This window comes from Sitophilus oryzae, unplaced genomic scaffold (assembly GCF_002938485.1).
Source record: "Sitophilus oryzae breed Bouriz unplaced genomic scaffold, Soryzae_2.0 scaffold_578_pilon_pilon, whole genome shotgun sequence".
Lineage (NCBI taxonomy): Eukaryota > Metazoa > Arthropoda > Insecta > Coleoptera > Curculionidae > Sitophilus > Sitophilus oryzae.
In genome coordinates, this window is record NW_022147171.1 from 3,533,083 (window position 1) to 3,554,131 (window position 21,049).

The window sequence follows — 21,049 nt, forward strand, 5'->3', positions numbered from 1 at the left end:
AATAATTTTAATCTAACATACCCCACTACAAGTTTCTGAAAGTGAAAAGGATAACAGTGAGAATCAATCTTCATTAAATTTATCTTCTACTGCTGCTCATTCTTTATCAAATTATGTCATGTTATCGACAGCTGTTTTATACAGGGTGGCGCACCTCATTCGCCTCGGTTGATTATACGAAAACGGAAAGATGTAGAAACAACATTTTTTGTGGGTATATGTAGAGAAGCAATGTGCATAATTTAAAATTATTTTGAAATGTACAGGGTGTGTCAAAACTAAGCTCCATACCAAAGCTATATTTTTTATTATGGAACACCCGGTATTTTATTTCATTTTTGGATTCTTAGGCATAAAATAAGATATTTATTATAAGAGTTTAATATGTTTAAATGCTTTGATTTTTGAGATATTTAAAGATATTTAATACATATGCATGCTATAATAAAAAAGTTTGTCAACATCCTGTACATTACTTTTCTGAGTTAATTCTTGTGCTGACTTTGAAGCCAGAGAAACAAACTTTGCTAAAAAATGGTATTGCTTCTTTAAATGTATACAGGGTTATCAAAAATTGCTGGTCTATTTTAAATATTTATTTTACATAAAAATTTCGTTATTTCAAATACAACACTATGCATTTTTTAAAATAACTTGAAACAGATTTAAATGCTCTTTCAAACTGTATTAGGCTTTCCTATACTAGTACCATAATAGAAGTTAGGCTACATACTATACTATTTTCTGGGCTTGTTTATTTGCTCGATCGATGTAGTCGATTGGCTTGGTTGCAATACTTGTGCAAATGTTCATTTGTTTATCTGGCACAGATGTCTTTTCTATCTTTAATTTTAAAACTGCATTATCCTTCTCTACTTGTCCTAGTTAACAATAAACAAGCAAAGTAAGTAATTTTTGAATGTTGTTGCTGGAATCGATGATACAGTTCTGCTTCCCTTGTGTTAATATAACTTGTTCGTGCTCTTTATTCTTGCTTGCGGCTCTTATTTTATCTAATTCGATATATATTTTTATAATAAACTGTTCACTAAGTATGGACAAACCATCTGACTCCTTTTCTATATTTACAATAGGTTCGTTACATTTCCTTTTCATATCATTATCTTCTTCGGAGCTTCGATTTGATCTGTTTCTTTTATTTTGTTGTGTCATAATCAATGTAGGAAATAAAAGTAATAAGTAAGTATTTATTATTTATCAAGAAAAATGAAGCAGTATCTGCTGGTGGAAGGAATGGATATTTTACTAGTGATTATATTTTGTGAGGACAATTGCTTGTTGGCTGCTGAAGGGTTTATGCTCAAAGATATCCAAATAGGAATTTTTTTGACAAGCGTTCCTTTGAAAAACAACTTTTTCTATTTCGTAGAGCTGATAGTGTGGTATATGAAAAACCCAGGGCCGACCCTAGGTTTTTGGCCGCCCGCGCCCCGGGTAAACTTTCTGAAATAGCTGCCTCTCCTCTCTAAAAATACCACAGCTATGAGGAAAAAAATACATTTTTTCGGAAACGTTACTTATTATAAATGTGACACAAACTTTCCTTTTATTGAAAATTTAAGTCAAAATATTGCGAACGGGTACTCTTATATCGGAGGCGGTGGGAACAAGCTTTTGCTTCTGCACTTGGCTAAAAATATGATACCCACCTATACCTTACACTGCATACCAAAGGGCGCCACTTATTTCAAAAAGATGCTAATACTTACAAAGGATAGTACAAACTGAAATAAGAAAATTTGTACAAGTGTATTAATTGAATAGAAACTAAAATTGGTATAGCTATTAAATATTTGAGAGACCGGATCAACCAATGAAACAATTCAAATACCCAAAAAAATAAGATTTATTATTTGTTAGAAATATTCGGTACCTATTCGGCACAGCAGTTATGTACATTAATATACAAGAATTATATTTAAGAAACTCTATCTTAAAACTTGTTTAAAATCAAATTATATCTTTTCAGATATTATTCAAACAATTATAATATAAAAAGAATACTTTTAGAGACGGTCTTGGTTTTATTCGAATATTAAATATCTAAATTTTAATTGACTTATTACGAAGATTCATGAACCTTTTTGTTTATATATAGTTAAGGGAAAAAGTTTAAAAGCTGTATGCAAGATTGCCCTTACAGGTCAAAGATCGTAATGATATAAAAGGTTAACATAAATAGATGTTAAATCTGAATAATCAATCAATATAACATGATTATTTTAATAATCAAAAACAAGTAAAATTTAAGCAATGCTGAAGGCAAATACTTAAGTGTTAAAAAAAATATATAAAATGTAACAGAATGTTAAATTTCATAAATTAAGGGTTAAAGTAATGCTGAAGGCAAGTACTTAACCGGTTAAAGTTTAGTTTACTATAAAAAAAATATACTGGCCTTGTATACCAAATTATGCTAAAAAAGGATCTTCTTAATGATAAAAAAAACATCACAGCATCCAACTTCTCCTCAGAGGGGTGCAGGGCTGAAATCTAACCGAACAGGCTGCTACTGATTACTTCGGTGACTGAACACGTAAGAAAACTTGTGGAAAAACTTGGCGAAAAACTTCTAGAAAAATATGCAGAACAACTTGCAGAAAACGTCTAGAAAAATGTCTAGAAATACTTGAAGAAAAATACGTGGAAAAATGCTGAGAAAAATACGTAGAAAAATCTGTAGAAAAACCTAAAAAGAAATGCACGGTATAAGTTAACCTTACATTTAAAAAACTTGAAAAATTTACGACAGTATTAATTTACCTCATTGTGAAGGCACACAATCAATAATTATTTAACATTTCTTCTCAAATTAGGGCTGGACACTTCTCATCAAAAAAACTGGAATCTAAAAGAAAGGCATGTGAAGGTTTTTTCTAACGAATGGAACGTCAAAGAAAATCTTACCAAAACTATAGATCCATTAATATCTCACCAATCAAAAACTATATGGGATCTCCATCCATCTATAGGACAACAAAATCACAATATTTTTCCCATATTGTGAAAAATATCAGCCAAATAAAATTTTCTCAAAAATGGCACAGTAACCTCGGTGACGGCCAAATCCGAGGTGACGATTTTGACGTTTCCCATCTTGTCGATACACCAGGGTACGATCCAATATTTTCGATAGAGAGCGTTCCGAAATTTAAGTGTTGTAGAAATGTAAAAAGAATATCGATACAATAATAAAATACCGTCTAGAATAAAACAAAGTAGCATTTGGAAAATGAAAATGCTACATAAATTATATTTACAAAAATATTAATATACAAATTTAGAACAACAGAAGAATAATCTTATAATAAACTAAACATAACTAAAACACAATTCGAGCTTTCTTTTCCGCAAAGGAGCAAATTAGTTCATCATAATTTAAATTACTGACAATTTCACTTTCGTTCAAGACGTTCTTGAGACATACTGGATCGCAAATAATTTTCAATTATTTTTAGTTTGGAAAAGCTTCGCTCCCCGGAAGCTACCGAAACTGGTAGTGTAAGCAAAATCCTTAGTGCTATTACAATATTTGGTAGATTTCCATCCAAATTGTTTGAATAGATAAATTCTAAAAAATTTTGTGGGTTATTTATTTTCTCATTTTCTTTTTCAATCAAGACACCTAAAGAAATCAGTTCATCTCGCAGATCAAGACCATTTAAATCTTTGCTTTCGCCATCAGTTAACTATAACTCTAAGTCAAGGGAATGTTTCAGGAGATCCTCTTTATTGATTTGGAGAATTGCTTCAGGAATATTATATAAAAATAAAAAGTAATTAGAATGAAATCTCAATAATTCAAATCTCTCATCAATTGAGTTAATAATTTTATCCACAACGACAAAGAAAATTTCAACTTTAAATTTTTTACATGGGTCGTTTATTGGTTCATCCTGAGCTTCATACAAGAATTGTCGCGTTTTTTTTTCTTGGACGGTCTCTAGTTTCTATGCAAAATTTGGCTTCGATTTCTAATTCTTGGGTTAACTCAGCTGCATCGACCAGCACTTCCTGGAAGTATTTATCATTTCTACAACTCCGAAAGTGACTGCCAAGTGACTCTAAAGATTTAGTAGATTGAACTATTTTTAAATCGGGACTCTGCAGAAGCTTTCTAACCAAGTTGATCTTATTTCAAACTTCGTACCAAAAAACAACGCACACCAAAGAATCAAACCTCCTATTTTTTTTTGCTAAGCCATCAGCCTCATTCCTAGCAGTTGGATCGCAAGTCAAATCTTCAGAAATTTCTACCAAGAAGTCATAGATATCCCCAATTTGATATTTTAAAGATTTAACGGATTCTACACGGCTTTCCCAACGAGTATCGCTAAGTGGTTTTCGAGTTAGGAATTTTATTTTTGTTTTGAGTAAAGCCTACCTATTTGTGGAAGCGGAGAAAAATACATAAACAGCTTGTACAAGAGAAAAAAAATCACACTTCGAAATGTGGCTTTGACAGCGTCATTAATAACTAATTATTTTGATTTAAGGAATGAGCTGCGCCCGGTACAAACATTGCTATGCTATTTATATCAAGTATCCTCTTTTGAACACCAACAATTTTACCCCTAACCGCATATTAGCTCCGTTGTCATAGCCCTGACCACGGCCATTTTTAATGTCCAAGCCGAATTCATTAAGTTTTGACAGCACGACTTCTGTAAGACCCCGGCCAGTTGTATCATTAACAGGTGAATATTCTATGAAACTCTCTTTAACTGTGAACGGGTTGGCCTTTACATATCGCAATATGATTGTAAGCTACTCTACTCTGTTTTTATCTGGAGTACAATCCAAGATAATGGAAAAATATTTTGAGTTGAGAATATCAAAAATTATACTCTTTTTAATATTATTTGAAATGTGACTTATCAATTCATTTTGGATATTGTGTCCTAAATAATGAACTGAGCAAGCAACTCAACTGTTTTCAAAAACATCCTATTATTTTTAACGTATAACTTTTTCAATCTGTCGCATAACGTGGCATATGGTATTCCATTTAATTTTGCCGCCTTTCTAATGGACTGTGTCTTCTGTTCAACCGCCTTCGATTTGTCTTACTTGCCTTCGATTTGTCTTTGTCTCCGATTTGTCTTACGAAAATATTTTCTTGGGGGCACCTGCAAAGAATATAAGGCATTAGGCCAATATCGATCATAGGCATGTAATATCGATCATGCTGGCCGATATTGCCCGCCGTAAGGACGCCATTTTTTTAACATTGAAAACTGCCAACCTCAATCAAGTATAATATTTGTAAACACTACATAAAACACCTTAAAGTGCCATAAAACTATTGATAGCAAAACAGCATAGGGTTTGATAGCAAAACAGCATAGGATCTTTCTAACCCTGACAAATACAAACCTTATTTAAAAAGCCGAAAAAACTATAAGAAAACTGCACAAAAACTATTTATGAGCGTACACACTCGACCTTACAATTAAACTGCATGAAATTCCTGTTGGTAATTTTGATCTGATTTAACAGATGGCAGCACGCATTCAATAGTTTTCTTTGAATAAGAAGACTAAGGAAGGAGCATATCAAAAATCTTAGGTACACCGCGATGGGCCTCAAATATGGCCGACTTAAATTCCGGTTTATCAGTGTCGTTCTAATTTTATTTAAAAAATGTAAAACTATGATGTAGGGTAGACTCAATAATTTGTGGTTTTATTTTATGTTGTGAATAAATGTTGGTAGTTATTAAAATTGTTATAAAAATATATAATTCTAATAAAAATAGATAAGTTATAATAAGTATTAATTAACACAAACATCCGATACGCTACTGAAGCAGGTAAGTCAAATTAACGTATCTAAATTCTTTGACAAGTAATAAATAAAAGCTAAAATGTAAGAAAAATATATAATTTAGTTAATTTAAGTGAATTTCATAAATGATCGGTTTACTACACGTATGTATATTATACAGGGGGTTTCAAAACAAATGCGAAAAACTTCAGGGGGTGATTCCTTGTTCAAAATAAAGGGGAGTTTGCTTTATAAACGTTGGGTCAAAAGTCAACCATTAGGGAGATATCGCGGTACAAAGATGGCGAAAAATAATGTTTTTATTTTTTATCTTGAAAACGAAAAGAGACTAATGAAATTTTATGGAAGCATTACTGTTATGAAAACACACTTTCTGGTAATTTTTTCACTTTTTTAAAATGAGTGGAAGGGGTTGAAATAAACTACCCCTATCATTCTTGTTAACGAAATTTAAAGAAAAATCTTATCAAACACATGCAAAAAAATTAATTTGGATAGTTTAGTTTGTTTAGAAACTTTTTTTGTCTCTTGTGTTTTTTTGATAAAACTCACCGATTTGAAATTAAAAAATAAAATGTAAAGCATTACATGTCAGAACAAAAAACATTTTCTGATAAAGAATCTAGTGGGCTGCTGTAATTTTTTTAGGAATAAATTTTAATCTAGTCGGCCGCTGTTACTTTTTAGGATGTTTCTAATATTATTTTATTTGACATTACTTTACTGCAATAGGTTATTATCTAGATGATTATTATTATCGTTATTATCACTAGATTCTTAATCTAAAAATGTTTTTGTCCTGACATGTAATGCTTTACATTTTATTTTTTAATTTCAAATCGGTGAGTTTTATTAAAAAAACACAAGAGATAAAAAAGTTTCTAAACAAACTAAACTTTATCTTGTTTCTAAACAAAACTAAACCAAATTAATTTTTTTGCATGTGTTTGATAAGATTTTTCTTTAAATTTCGTTAACAAGAATGATAGGGGTAGTTTATTTCAACCCCTTCCACTCATTTTAAAAAAGTGAAAAAATTACCAGAAAGGGTGTTTTCATAACAGTAATGCTTCCATAAAATTTCATTAGTCTATCTCTTTTCGTTTTCAAGATAAAAAATAAAAACATTATTTTTCTGCCATCTTTGTACCGCGATATCTCCCTAATGGTTGACTTTTTACCCAACGTTTATGAAGCAAACTACCCTTTATTTTGAACAAGGAATCACCCCCTGAAGTTTTTCGCATTTGTTTTGAAACACCCTGTATAGTCACTTACTAGCGAAAAGTTGTTCCAGTATTTCACACATTTTTGCCGAGATCTACCGCACGCTACACAACCAACTATTTTAGAGTCTTTTTCGATAAATCGCGATAGTGTCACTGTTAATTTAAGTTCTGCCACAATTTCCATCTAGATTTACTACCTTTATACAACTATCAGTAGTAGAATAAATAATAAATAACATAAAATAAGCTCCGTAAAGACTGACAAATCCACAAAATTTAAAATCAAATTCAAATGTGTCAAATGAATCGTCAAACAGACCTGTCAAGGATCCCCACCCTAGAGTCTTTTTTCCGCCCACCATGCATGAATACATGGATAGCATTATGCTCCTTCCTTAGTCTTCTTATTCAAAGATAGTTTTATATCTCTGTAGGATTGTGTAAAACTAAGATGATCGATATTAGCCACTGATCGATATTCGAATCCTTTCCCCTACATTTTTTTGTGAAGCCCAGCAAGGTAACTTTTTATGACATTTTCTATATTTCTATAGTTGCAACGTTTTTGATTATTTAATTAATTATAGCCGTATGTTCCTTTTGTTTCAAACTATCCCTTCTAGGTAACTTTCTTTTTATTTCGTAAACCTAATACCGCTCTCGGTTTTAGGGCTTTTAGACCAGGATTTTTATACGAGGATTTTTCTACGAGGCATTTTCCGGCTTGCTTTTTCTGGGATACTTTTCCAGTACATCTGTCTGGATGTGATATCCCTCTGCAGCACTCAGCTTGGCAACTACGTCGCTGGATCAGGTCTGAAACAGATTCGTTCTTCCTTTTCTGTTCGTTCTTCCTTTTCTTACTTACCTTTTTTATCTTTTTGGGTTGTTTTTATTCGTCTCAGGGCCTCAATGGTTGTGACCTTGTCCGTCCACGGTATTCTCAGAATTCTCCTGTACAACCATAGTTCATAGTTGGAGTTTGAAGTCTTGATACAGTGTCCTCCTTTAGGGTCCAAGTCTCTACGCCATACAGGATTGGCATTGACATTTAATGACATCTTCTTCTTCAAGTGTCATGTTCCTAGTGAACGGTGACGACTGCCATGTTAACAATATCTATGTATCGCGCTACATGGAGTAATTCATCCGTGCTCAAGCCTGACCATTGACGCAAGTTCCTCAACCACGAAAGCCTCTTGCGCCCAATCCACTTCTTTCCTTCGATTTTTCCGTTCGAATCAGTCGGAGAAACTCATATCGAGGTCCTCTGATTATATGGCCAAGGTATTCAAGTTTTCGTCGCATGATAATATTCAGAAGTAGTCTGTCGTGCTCCATTCATTGAAGAACTTCTTCATTTCTGGTTCTGATGGTCCAAGATATTTTAAGCATTCTTCTGTATGTCCACATTTCAAATGGTTCGATTTTATTTATCGTTTCTTTATTAAGTGTCCACGTCTCACATCCATACAAAAGAATCGACCACACATAACACTTTGTAAATTTCTTCCGTATTTTCAAGTCTAGTGAACTATAAAAGCAGCGACTTAAACATCTGAAATGCATTTCTTGCTTGTTCTACGCGAAATCTGATTTCGTATGAAGGATCGATATGTTGGTTAATCCAACAGCCTATGTATTTAAACTTCGTCACTCGCTCCAACTTTTCTTCATTCAACAATAATGAGGTCTCGCCGACATCTACTTTACTCACAACCATATAATATTTAGTTTTATTTAAATTAATAGATAGCCCCTAATTCTTACAAGCTTTATTGACTCTGTTTACTAATTCTTGTAGATCCACGAGATTTTGTGCTATAATTATGGTATCGTCGGCATATCTGTGGATTTCGCCTTCAATTCTTCTACTACTTCTGGATATTTTCAGTATTTTCTCTTAAACCCGATATTTTATCTGAAATCTTCAAACTAAGCTTCACCGTTGCAATGCAACCCACAATCGCAAAACCGAAGCACTAATTGCGAGGTTCCGAATGAAGCTTTTCATGTAAAAACAAATTTTCCAACACCTCAGTCCCAGAATGTTAATTTCTTTAAGAATTTTACAGAATATTTCATAAATAACTCCAAATTAATATTTTAACAGTAAACTTAAAACAGTATATTACGGTTTAAAATTTCACCGTAACTTATTTTACTTATTTTGCTTATTTTTAGGAATAAAACTAAAACTTACTTGAATAAATTGAATAATAACGTTTAATTAGCTTACTTCTTAACTGTACATATAATTTCTAATAATATCTTATCTATAAGTCTCATCATCACAACAATTTCTTTGGATGGAGTTGTCTCCGATAACTGTAATATAAAACCTCATTAATATAATATCAATTTGGCTGTTTAAAACCTACCTTTCTTTCTACAGTGGTTACTAATTCTTTATTTAGACTTATGCTTGTGTTAGGATATTTTCTTGGCATATTTCTTCGGAGGATTCTTGAACATAGATTTAATGTGGTTATTTTTGGTCTGTTTTCAACGCAACAGGTGGGAATGTTGGGTCTGCAATACACATATGGGTTAAGGATTTTATTATGTATTTTTCCTGTGTGTAATCAATTGGTTTTACCTGATTATAGTTCTACCTAAATTTCATCTTGTTTATATTACGATTTACAGACTGACGTTTCAATTGTTTGTCAACTGATCGTGTGACACCGGCGTTGAAGGTTGACAGATCGATCTTTGTAAATTAGGTTTTCGATCTTTTTAATCGGTTTTTATATGATCGGAAAACGTATTGATAATTTTCCGAAGATATTATGTTCATATATGGATTATTATAATTTTATTATGATGTAATAAAATGTTTTACTCAATTCGTATGCATTAAATAAAATTTTATATCAAATTTTATTTTGGGTTTTTTGTTTTACTCGTTGCCAGTGTTAGACTTTGGGTTGGTATCTTGGAGTCCAGCGTCTTTTGCGGTTTTTGCAAACACGCGTCCTTTTCTTTCGACTTTGAACCGTCTTGGTGAAAGCAGGGGAAGCCTTCTGATCTCTGCTGACAAAAAAGAAAATTCTAGTGAAATTTTGGCTTGTCGCCGTTCCGTATTGCGATTATTCAGTAGAATTACGGTCTTGGAATTCGTTGAGGGTAGAGAAGACCGATTGGCAAGAAATTGAGCTTGGCCTGTGTAGTTGGAATTCCGGGGAAAACCTTGAAAAGGGATATCTTTGTTGGTTGGGTAAGAGACATTCCTAGGTGTAAGGTTCTCTTTTACAACTGTTTATTTTAGAGGACAGGAGCCGTAGATGGGTGTGTGGATATACTGGGATGAGTACGAGGACAGCTAAGGAACCCTTTTCCATGGAGTAACATGCGTTGAGACGCCATCTTGTCTTGGAAAGGTCTGCGTGGCGGAAAGGTATTTTACTATGTCCAAACTAGAACGTGTCACTAAAATAGATCATATTTAGGGTTCTTTCTTTCTTTCTTGTTCCTTGCCTATTACTCCTTAGTGATGATTACGGTTTAGCTTAAGATTTTTACCATTTTTTTTGTACTGGATTTGGTACTGCAACTAATGCCCCTGTGACGTGAATGCCACTGTGACGAGGAATGCCACTGTGACACTGAAGACCAGCAATCTGGATTTTCTTATGGACTGACTGGAGCGACGACGGAATGACAGATAAGACTTTAATCATCTCTTATTTTATTGCGTTTGTGATTGATTAAAATTTATTACATTAAATATACGATCGTATGTGAACTTGGTATACCAGGGGTTTTATATTTAAATTTCATTTTATTCTTTATAGTCATTTAATCATAATCACAAATACGCATCAGGGTTGTTCACAGTTTAGTCACAACAATATTTTGTGATACTATTCATGGTTTAATTTATTTTACGGATAGTTCACTTTTACAAGAATATTTTACTAGTATATATATTTCATTAATTCTTATTTAAATATTTGCTACATTTTATGATAGATCTTGACAATTTGTTTTAACTTTAAATTTAGTATTTATTAAACGAATCCAGTACATTTTGGACTTTTCAATCAATACACTTTTTCCATACACCTCCCCTTTGATAACTCTTGTTCTGTGCATATATTTTACTTAATTATTTACTGAGCTAGCTGGAACCTATTTGTAACGGAACCTTGTGAACCTGAGTTTCCGTTATAAGTATATGTTGACCAAAAAAATACGCCTACATGTTTATTTTCGTGAAAAAAAATTACTGAAATTATTGTACTTTTTAAGTTTTCCTGTATATTTTTGAAACCTTTTTATTGTACTTTTAAGTTTTCCTGTATATTTTTGAAGCCGCAGGTTCATTTATAAGTAATTCATTTATAAAATGAGGCGTCAAGTTGCAAAACCCGTCGTATCCCACAAACTTTGTTTCGAGATAATAACGAAAAACTGTTTTAACAAATGTTTGAAGCGTTAATTTACAAAAAACGTGTCCATTGTGTGGAATCATTGTTTTGTATCTCTTTTTTTTAGAAATAAAAATTAATATTTAATTTTTAAACAGAAAAAACACAAAAATAATTCGGATAAGGCGATTTTTGTTCCAGTATGATGCATATTGGCTATGAAATGAAGAACGCTGTCATTTTGTATGTAAATTTTTATGGAAAATGTCATCGATCGTCATTTCCTAGCCAACTGGACGCCGTTTTTTTTCGATCATACGGTATTTGCATCCTAACATAATCTATTAAATATACTATTTTATTAAAATTAAGTAGGATTTCAAAAGACGTCAGTAGTAATATTATACTTGTGTAGCTTATGAAAAAATGGGGGATTTGTAAAAATAATGACAATAAAATGAATTTTAGCTATCGAGAACATAGAAATCTGATATCGTCGGTACAAGGCCAAAACCACGAATGTGCAAATTTTTAGTTTCGAGAAAACGGGCTTTAAATGTTCACTGTAGGTTTAAAAAATCGACATCTTGAAGTAAGATACTCAACCATGAAATTTAAATCGTTTTTTTTCTTTTTTTTTTCAATAAAATACACATGATTTTTTGGCTTTGCAAAAAAAGTGAATATTTTTATTCGTGCAAATGAAAAAATACACCTTTTCCAAAAACATTACTATAATTGACGTTCTAATTTCGGAGAATTCATCAAAATACAAGAAAATAAAACATCATTCTGACAAAAAGAAAATTCTGAATATACAGGAATAAATCAGTCATTAATCTAAGTAACAAAAGTCTTTGGAATGAAATAAATGATAACCTAAAACTAGAACAAAACTTATCAAAATAAAACATTACTTCAAGAACAAAATTAACTTAATCAAAATCCGGAGAACGACGAAACTAAAGAAAGCTACTAAAAAAAGTTAATTTTAAAAGTTAGTATTCTAATCTTGGTCGGCAGTTTGCTTCACATCAGGGGCGGCTCGTAGCACTGGAAGATGGTGAGGCACATTAGAAGACAATTTTTATCAGTATGTATATACGGTGGCCATTAGTGCGAGGAACTCCAATATCGTCGTAGTTGACAAATATATGAAAAAGAAGTTCTATATAAAAAGTGCATATCCTAAAAAAATATTTTCTTAAAAATTGCAATCGCATTACCATTTTTCTGTTATAAAAGAAGAAATCCGAGAAAAATTCACATTATTTTATACAGGGATTTTTTTATGGCGCGGCCAACATTGCAATATTATTATGCCATATCTCAATTTTTCTAAATGCAATACACACTGTATATTATTTTTAGTATTTTAGATACCTACTGACTTAAAAAGCGCACATTTTTGTATTTAAAATATTTCTAAATTTTTAGTAGTTGCGGAAATAGCCTTATGTAATGTAATTCGCAGTATTATACTTATTACATAGGGCTATTTCAACAGTAAATTTTTATCAAAGGGACCTCAGGATATTTTGTGTTTATTTTACTTTGTATGATAAAATTTTGTTTTTCTACCCATCCTATAAAAATAAAACAAAGTGAAATCTGTAACAGGTCGCTTTACTTATTTGACTATACATAATTTATCTAGAAAAAACTATATCTGGGGAAGTCCTGATGATGCATGGTTCCTCTAAATCATCATATCAATCAACAAGTCACTGCCCACTTTTTAGGTATTTTCTTAATACGTAATAAACAGTAAGAAAAGTAATTAAACATGCAATTCACATTAAAAATGTAGATATTAATCAATTAAAGAAAAAACAGTGCAATAACCGGTAGAATGACGGATAAAAAATATAATTGAAGACACAAGTGGATAAAGGTGTCATGTCGCAAAATCATTTTACTGAGAAAATTGAGTTTAAAGTTTTTGAATCGGAACTTTTTATTTCAAAAAAAATTCAAATATTCATTATGCGCATATCGTGGATCATTATGATACAATTAGGATTATGTAGAAAGTTTATAGACTTTTAATTTACCTACCATGTCGACCTCTCTTATCAGGTGATGGTGCACTCTGACCTTTTTTTAACATCCTTTGTATGATTTAATTTTTTTTTCTAGTAAACTGTTAGCTAAGCCAGTTGTTATAGAGAACAAATCGCATCTCGACATATGAATTCAGAATTTTTATTGAAAGCAACTGAATACTTGAACGTGAAATTTTTGTTGTTTCTTGCGTCAGTCCTATGTCTTTTAACAGGTTGAATCTTGACACTGTTAAATAGCAGGGAATTTTTGCTGTTTATATCTAGCGCATAGTACTTTTTCAGAATATCTTTTCTATCTTGTTCATTGAACTTTTCTGAGCAATTGAGTCTACAGTTTTTTTTGCAAAGTATTCCCAGTCTTATGCCTTTTTTTGGTATAATTTTTCCAGTTTGAGAGACATATTCTTCACCTTTTTGTCTAGCAATGGCAGACTTTCTCCTCTTCCAATTGTCTGGATACTTGGTACGTGTTCTTGAAGTTTTTTCCTTTGGTTCAAATATCTTCCTTTTCACCTTCTGTTTGCTTTCTTCTAAAACTGATTCCTCATTCAAGTTTTCCCAAATATCACTGCCACCAGTTACGTGAGCAACTACTTTATTTTCTGGAGTGGTCAAACCAATCTTTGGTATTAATTTCTTATTGATGAAATTCATCTTATCACGAATACTGGAGAGCGGTTCATCGTCTGAGTCGGATTCGTCGTTTGATTCCTTCCCATCAGGTAAGTATTCACTTCCTGACATCCTTCCTAACATCCTCATCACTGGAATAATTTTTGTACGGTGTATGTAGGGTTGCCCCCTTTTTGACAAAAGAAAACCGGCCTTCCAAAAAAGAACTAAAAATTTCGGTCAACCATGTCAATATAGCATACATACCCGAAAAATTTTTGGGTACCACGCCCCTTATTTGGGTCTTTTTAGTCTTTTATTTAACCATATCCGATTTTTAGTGAAAAAACTCAAAAATGTCAAAAAAAAACCCGATTACTTTTTTAAATGTACCTAAATACAAAAAAATTAAAACCAGGAAGTAAAACTTTATTGCCAAAATCTATCGGATTATCGGATAAATATACCTACTTGTTTCTAAATTTTAAAATGGTATTTTGAATTTGATTTTACAGGTTTAATAAGTTCTTCTTTGTTACTTAATGATAAATAAATTTCTGAACAGGAAAGCTGAATGTTAGAACGAATACAAAGTTCTGCTTTGTATTCGTTCTAACTCACTTGGAAAGGGTTGCAGTATAGGTTAGGTATAAAACTGTGATATAAATTCGGGTAAATCGTAAATCCCCCAAATCCCGGCGGAGGATCCCCGCGGCGGATCACAATAAAACAAAACCAAAAAAGAAAACAGGAAACTGAACTGTTGAACTTGTGTATAATAAAAATTAATAGAAACTACCTCTCAATCTCACTAGATGGCGCCTTGTATTGCTATTTAATTACAATAATGATTGGATAGTTTGATTTTCGATTTGGTGATGTTGTGGTTGTCTGGTTGTTGATATGAATGATATGCTAAGAAAACCGGCTTTTTTTGGATGCTAAATTGGACACTTTCCTTAATGAATTTCAACAATAAAAGTATTCACTTAGGTCACTTTTTACGAACACACTGAGAAAATATCATTCCAAATTTGACATAACCTCAAATTTGGGTGTCATGTGTCAGTTAGACCCTTTTGCCTTCTAGGTGGATTTTAGTTGATAAAGGTCTTACGTTACCTTGGCACCTTTATCCATTGAAAAATTACTGAAGTACGGTACATGTTATGTACCGTATATACGTTGAAAATCTCGCCTATTTATCACAATAATTCTGAAATAACTCAAGTATTAATAGAAAATATTTGTCCCAAGAGTAAATTTGTCCAAAGAGTAAATAATCAAAAAGCCATTTTTGAAAAAAATTTCATCATCTTTATCCACATGTATCTTCAATTATTATTAGAGTAGAGTCGTAGATTAATGGAATACCATTTTTATTTATCGAATTACACTCAGATGCAAAAAAAACGCAACAGAGAAATTTTTGGTCAAATTTAAAGTGTTATATTTTTGTTATTTTTAGTAGTAGTGGGAACTATCGAATGAATACTATCGAAACATTCGATAGTTGCAATTCATTCGAATAATTCGATAGCTAGAAAAAAACATTCGTTGAAAACTATTCGAATAAAAGTTATCGAATAGATGCGTCATCTGCCTTGAAATATTGTATTCTAGTAATTCGGCAGCAAAAACCATTCATTTATAAAATTCATTCATTTATGAAATTCATTTATTCGTCAGGATCGATTATAATAAAATATTAACTTTTACGGTAAGAACCATATCTCCTGAGTATTTTGTTTTTTGGATCACGTCAATGCATGCTTTGGTTAATTTTTAAGAGCGAAATGAACTGATCACGATCAATTTGCAATTTTTTTAGTTATCATTACTTTTAATGTAATTTTTTAAAAAGACGGGATGGTTTTGGTAACCATTGTCGTAACGTCATATGACACTGCATCGGATACTCTATATTAAATTAAAAAAAAAACGTTAAAGACTAACGATACAGTCCTGGTTTTAATAAACATTAATAATGATAACAGAACTAACGATATTAAGTAATATGATGCTTTAAGCGAGTTACTGCAAACTTTTTTTTCAAATTTTGAAAAAACCAAATTTTTTTTGGAAAAACTGAGTTGGTAGAAAGATAGAGAATATGTTCAAGAATACGAATTCACCAAAATCTCAAAATCGAAAAAAATCGAGTTACTGCGTTCTTCATTAGGACGGCAGAACTCTCTACGAACGACTGACTGAATTTTATAATAATCATATCGAACGAAAACTAAACAAATCCCGGCGTCTGCTGATGCAGCGTCTGGGCTTCTCGGTTACTTGAGTGGCCTCGATTGGTTTGGTACACCCGCGGTCAACAACAGCCATCTAACACGGCCTTCCTGTCCATGGTTCGTCCTCGAACCATCCTGAAAAAAAAATGAAAAGCAGCCCTTTACTAAAAAGAGCAGCCCTTCCAATTAAACGGTATGACCACAGTCAATCATTTTGAAGTTTCAAGTTTAGCTTTATTTGGACCGCAGTCCCTATTAATCATTAACATTTTAACTCAATTTTTAAACCTAAGTAGTTAAAAACCATACAATTTTTATTTTACGTGCATCATAGTCCCTAATAAGTTTTTCTTTCTAATTTTCGTTAAATTGCAGTTTCTTTTAATTTTTATTGACCGCAGTCAATATAAAGTTTTAATGTTTTATTTTTATTGGACCGCAGCCCCTTCCAGAAAATTATTATTGGCCGCAGCCAATATAAAAGTTTTAACGTTTTAGTTTTACTGGACCGCAGCCCCTTCCAGATATTTATTATTGACCGCAGCCAATATAAAAGTTTAGTTTTAGTTTTATTTTTATTGGACCGCAGTCCCTTCCAGAAAATTATTATTGACCCCAGCCAATATAAAAGTTTTAACGTTTTAGTTTTATTGGACCGCAGCCTCTTCCAGATATTTATTATTGACCGCAGCCAATATAAAAGTTTAGTTTGCCACAGCATCGGTCTGTGCTTTAGCACATGGCCATAGTCTCAACTGCTCTTGGCCCGCCACCGTGACTCTTTGCTGACCGTTGATCTTCTTCAGTGCATATCTATCATTTGGCAAACATTTCAATACTTTAAATGGCCCTTTGTATCTTGCCTTTAATTTACCACCTCCAATTTGAGTATCTTCTATAAGTACTTGGTCAGCTACTTGGAATGGCTTTGCCACAGTCCTTGTTTTATTCATTCGATTTATAATTTCTTCCCTCATTTTTTTTAGTCTTTTGTTTACTATTTCTTCTTGGTCAGTGTTGATTCTATTTCTTTTTGGTATTTCTTTTAACATTTCTTGAACTGCTTTTAACCTGGGTTTCTGTCCAAACATTAACTCATAAGTTACATACTATACTTCAGTTGTTTTGTTTACAAAAGCGTTGTAGTCTTCTTCTATTTTAGGCAACTCATTCACACATTGCTTTTCGTCCCTTTGATTAAGCGTTGCTCTCATCATGTTAAATAGTGTCCGCATCACCCGCTCAACTTGCCCATTTCCTCTAGGGATGCCTGTAGCCACTAAGTACAATTCTATTCCATTTTCTTTTAGAAATGCTTTGAACGTAGCAGCTTGAAATGCAAGTCCCCTCTCCGCTATTATCCTCTTTGGCTTGCCTAACTTCTTGAACACTTCTTTTAAGGCCGCTATGGAATCTTCACTCGTCTTTTTCTTTAACGGACAGAATTTTACGTATTTGGAGTAACTATCTATAACAACAAGAATTTGTGTGATTCCTCGCGATGAGACCAGTGGGCCTGCGTGGTCAATATGCCATGTGTGCATTTTTTCACTGGGCTTATCCTGGGCCTGACTTAGCCCATTTCTTTTTCCCGTATGTGACTTTCCTTGTAGACAGTCCCTGCAGTTAAGTACATATTTTTTTGTGCATTTCGCTACACCTTTCCAGTTTAAATCTTCTTTTATAGCTGCCAACATTTTTTCGTATCCAGGATGTGATGAATAGTCGTGATAGTTTTTGAGAACCATGAGTCGAGCTGGTTGTGGAACGTAACAAACATCATTAAAAAATACAATGCCATCTTTACAACTGTAGCCTTGTATGGAGTCCTTGCCAGTAATTATATTTTGACAAAATACATCTTCTTTTTGCCACTCAAGGATTGATTTTTCAGAAATATCTCTATGGCCTTTAATAAATAAAATTTTGCTACATGGGTTTCTGCTGAGGTAATCCACATGCGCCATCTTTTCACCAGAGCGGTATTCTATTTTGAAATCAAAATCCTGTAACTTTATCCACCAGCGTGCAATTCGTGGATGAAGCTCTTTTTTGAGTGCCGTAGCTCTAACGGAATTGCAATCTGTGTATATGGTAAATTCTCTACCGTACAAGTATACTCGAAAATGTTCGACGGCCGCCACTATTGCCAGCGTTTCTAAGTCGAACGAATGGTACTTCGACTCGTATTCTGTTGTTCTGCGACTATAATATGCAACTGGCCTGGTGGTACCTTCTTCATTGGTCTGTAGCAAAATTGCTCCGAGTCCTAGCGCACTAAGCAGTCGAGCACAAGACGTTAGATAAAACGCGTCGTCTTTGTTTTTTAATTCGACTCGATGTTTTATAAGGAGACAATAATTTTTGTTTAGTTAGTTGTCTCAAAGTTTGTAATTTCAAGTGACAATAAACCGAAAGTATACAGTCCACTGAACATTTTATTTCGTCGATGGTTTATTTATTTCCTTAAGCCAAGGGGAAACTACAGTAGTGTTGTTATTAGTGCTGTTTTGCTGGCAAACCCTGAAATGAACTTTCGGAAATATCCGGCAAGTCCCATCAGTTGTCGTACTCCTTTGATATCCTTCGGCGGCTCGGTGTTTTGTAGCGCAATTACTTTTCTTGGGCTAGGTTTCACTGTTCCATTTTCTAGTACTACTCCCAAATACTCAGTACGGGTTTGAAAAAAACTACATTTTTCAAGGTTTAGTCTAAATCCAGCATGCGAGAGAGCTTGTAAAACTAGCTCTAGCTTCTCTAGTCCCTCGGATACAGTTTTACTGGGAATTAACACTTCATCTAAATAAACGTAAGCGATGTTGTCCTTTAATTTTCCAAGAGCCTCATCAATTGCTTTTTGGTAGCATGATGGTGAATTTACGAATCCAAAAGGCATCCTCCTGTACTCATAGTGGACGTCTGGAGTTACAAACGCAAGAATATGTCTCGACTTATTTTCTACTAGAATTTGATGAAACCCTGCTTTCATGTCCAGTGTGCAATAATATATTTAGCGGTGCCCAACGCATCAATCTGATCCTGGATTCGTGGTAAAGGATATGGATTTTTCACTACCTTTCGATTAAGGTCTCTATAATCAACGCAAAGGCGAAGATTCCCATTTTTCTTTTTAACTAAGACAATTGGGCTCGCATATTCAGACGTACTTTCCTGAATAATGCCCTCGCTTAAAATCTCTTCAATTATCTTCTTAAGTTGTGCTCTTTCAGCATAAGCCAAAGGTCGTGGTCGATAAGCAACAGGAGTATTATCTTTGAGAGTGATGGTCAGATGTCCTGTTACTACTGCAGGTGGAGCTTCTTCCATAGCTTGCGTTAGCATTTCTTCTATTTTTATTTTCACCGTCTCGTCCATTCCTGACATCTGTTGTTCATTGTCGATTTGTTGAGTATATCTTACTGTTGCATCAGCATCGTGTTGTAAATCCAACCCGTTGTTAGTCTTGATCAGCTTAAGGCCAGGTCTGCTGATAACGTCCCATCCAATAATGGCGTCCAGATCAGGAATAGTGTTGTCAGCAACTATAAGAAACTCAACTTCCAATGTAACATGAGGCAAAATTACAATAATGATGCAAGAGCCCTTGACTTGCGTAAGCTCTTTACCAAGTCCCTTTAACGTTTTTTCAGAATAAGTTATGGTGGCTCCCAGTTGTTTGGCAACATGTTCATGTAATAGTGAGATTTCAGCTCCTGTGTCCAATAAATAGGTAAACTTTACATTATTTTCAGTAATTGCTGTGGCCATTGGTATTTTATCCAAGCAACGTCGTCCTTTGATTAACAAAATTTTCCCAGAATTCTTTCTTTTGGGTTCAGCCGAATTTTTATTTGGAAATCCAACTTTAAAATAGCATTTTTCCTCGGTATGTCCCACCTTTTTACAATGATTACACACACTAATATTATTTCCTTTGAACGCAGAGGAAGATGTTACTGCTGGTTTCTGCTGGTGTTTGTTCTTACATTCAAACGACTTATGTCCAGGTTTATCGCAAATGTAGCAAGTTCCAGTAAATTTGGAAATTTTTGCGACAGCGCGTTCTTTAGAATATGGCTCGTACCTATGTTTTCGATAAATCCTGTCAGTTTGAAAGTTCCTGTTAAGGTGACTTCTTGGTGTTCGTTGTTCAATTCGTTGTCTCTGGTTTTCATTGTCTCTTTCACTCATAAATACAATCAGTTCACTTTCATTCTTTCCTAGCAGGGTTTGGCTGTCACAAAATGCTGTAAAAACCATGTGACCTTTCTTCACGAATCTTTTTTTATTTCTTTGTATACATCTTAAGACGTGCTTATAATTATATTTCCTTCCCCAAACTCAACTCAAACTGTTTCAAATTTACCCCTAAAATGCCCTAAAAAAAGATGATTTTATAAGTAATTTTTTTAGCATTAAATGTATTCAAATCGATTTTAAAACTAATTGCGAGCATGTCCGGAAGCTTCCTTAATAAAGCGAAACAATTTTTTTTTTCAAAATATTAAAAAACATGGTCGCAATTTTGTGACGCCCGACCCTCTGCAAACCCAATTTTGATCATTTTTGTTGCTTGTAATGTGGTGCCCTCACGTGAATTTTGTTGCTGACGCTTTTGAAGGCGGGCAAAGGAAACCAGGTACGTATTCGAATTATTTGGATAAATTATTTTATAACGCTTGCCTCTTACACAATAATTTGAAATTTTATTTTGT

The 21,049-nt window shown here is 33.2% G+C and overlaps 1 long non-coding RNA gene across 1 annotated transcript; it reads right to left on the reverse strand.

The window, feature by feature from the left end:
- Positions 1–2,486: 2,486 nt before the first annotated feature.
- On the reverse strand, positions 2,487–2,948 carry LOC115887667. Its single transcript, XR_004051133.1, has 3 exons — positions 2,929–2,948; positions 2,785–2,869; positions 2,487–2,710 (listed from the first exon to the last, which is right to left on the reverse strand). It is a non-coding gene; the product is annotated as an uncharacterized LOC115887667 (long non-coding RNA).
- Positions 2,949–21,049: the final 18,101 nt, after the last annotated feature.